Raw genomic sequence first — 1758 nt, 5'->3', positions numbered from 1 at the left:
TAAATTATACAGTTATTAAAACAGGGACCAGCTACATCAATTTTAAAACAAGAGCTGGACACTTTTGCTTTGTGTTGACTCATCAGCTCCATGTTGCGGAAGACAGCGGATCTGCTGTTCTGGCTCATGTGTTGAATCTCAGACTCATAGCCTTCCAAAAGGACCTGTAGTAATTCATCAACCAAACTCTTACATGAGGAGGATAATTATAGCTTTTACAAATAATTTAAATTGTGACGTAGTATAGTAAATGTAGGAATACTCCATGAAGGGCAGACCTAATCCACCAACATGTGTTGGAATAGTAAATGTTGCTTTCCGGGTGAACAATCATTAATTTAAGGCTCCAAAGTATTGCTGAATTTAAAAAAAAAACAATTGTATTTCAGCATTTTTTTTATCTTATCACTTAAAATCCTAAGCACATATAAGATACAACGTACTTATTAATTTAAAATATTACATGTATGACCACTGAGGCATTGGTTTCTCATTGAGGCATTCTGTCATCATTGCAGTGTGGGATTCCCTACTCCGTGGAGGAAATGAATTCTGCATGTGTGTATCGATGTATTATTGAATCATGAAATCATCGTATTATAACATAAACAATTCTGAAAATTTATACCTGTGTTAGAAAATTGGGTAATGAACATACGGGTGGATGACATTGTGATGATTCAGGTTCTTCGGTTGTTGAAACAATTTTTTGCTTGCCTAAATATATACATATGGAATGGTAAAGGGTGATATGACATGGAGTGGTACAGCATATAAAAGGGGTGAAGTTGTTGAACCATACCTTTTGATTTTTTATTTTTCTCCCAATACCCTTTCAGTCTGACATTAGATATTCCTTTAGGGCGCATTTTAGCTGGATCATTCATATTCGATTCATTATTGACTGGTGCTTTATTTTTCCTTTGTTGTCTTCCTGATTGAGTACCCTTACCAATCAAAATGTCATCAATGTCCAATGATAATTTCTTCATGGATTCCTTCATGCGCTGCTCAGCTTCCGAATTCCCCTTTGCTTTCCGGGTACATTGATATGCAACTTTCTGCATGTGTGCTTCGAATAGTAGGTCGCCTTGAATATTATTTTAGGCCTGTGACTGCTGCAGATGCATGTATCTGGAACTGTTATAAACATCCCTCTTTGCATTTTCTGACCATCTCAGTAGTAGATATTTATCTGGTATTTTCTTAATGTGTAAAAAATTTAGTACTCGTAGAGAGTGTGCACACAGTAGCCCCATCATTTCGAATTTTCTGCAGCTACACTGAATATTCATGCTCAATCTGTCAAAATGAACTGCCCAAATACTGTTTGTCTTATGATCATCCAAACTCTTGATGAAAAATTCAGTTTCATCTTCTATGGAGGCATGCAATTGAAAACCACATGATCCATGAATAAACTCTTCTTCGAACATTGCATACAGCTTCCTGAAGTAAAATGCAGCTGCTTGCCTCAGTATTGGACTACTCTTCGTAATAGGAGTTCTGATAGATTGATCACATTTGAAATCTTCATCCTTCTCGTTGCGTCTCCATGTTCTCATTACATTTTCAATACCCAAAAAACAATCTGTAAGAGAACTTGTGGGCTTTGAGACACCATGACAAATGTTATTGGTGGATTCACTCCTTTGTGTGGATAAAATTCCCATCCCAAAAACATCTTTATTAAAAGCAGTGGACCACTTGTGTCTAATCTTGTACAAGTCATTTAGCCACCCATTGTCATGTAGATTT

This window comes from Phalaenopsis equestris, unplaced genomic scaffold, assembly GCF_001263595.1.
Source record: "Phalaenopsis equestris unplaced genomic scaffold, ASM126359v1 Scaffold000016, whole genome shotgun sequence".
NCBI classification, from domain to species: Eukaryota; Viridiplantae; Streptophyta; class Magnoliopsida; order Asparagales; family Orchidaceae; genus Phalaenopsis; species Phalaenopsis equestris.
The sequence above is the reverse complement of the archived record's forward strand: the minus strand, read 5'-3'. Positions refer to the sequence as shown.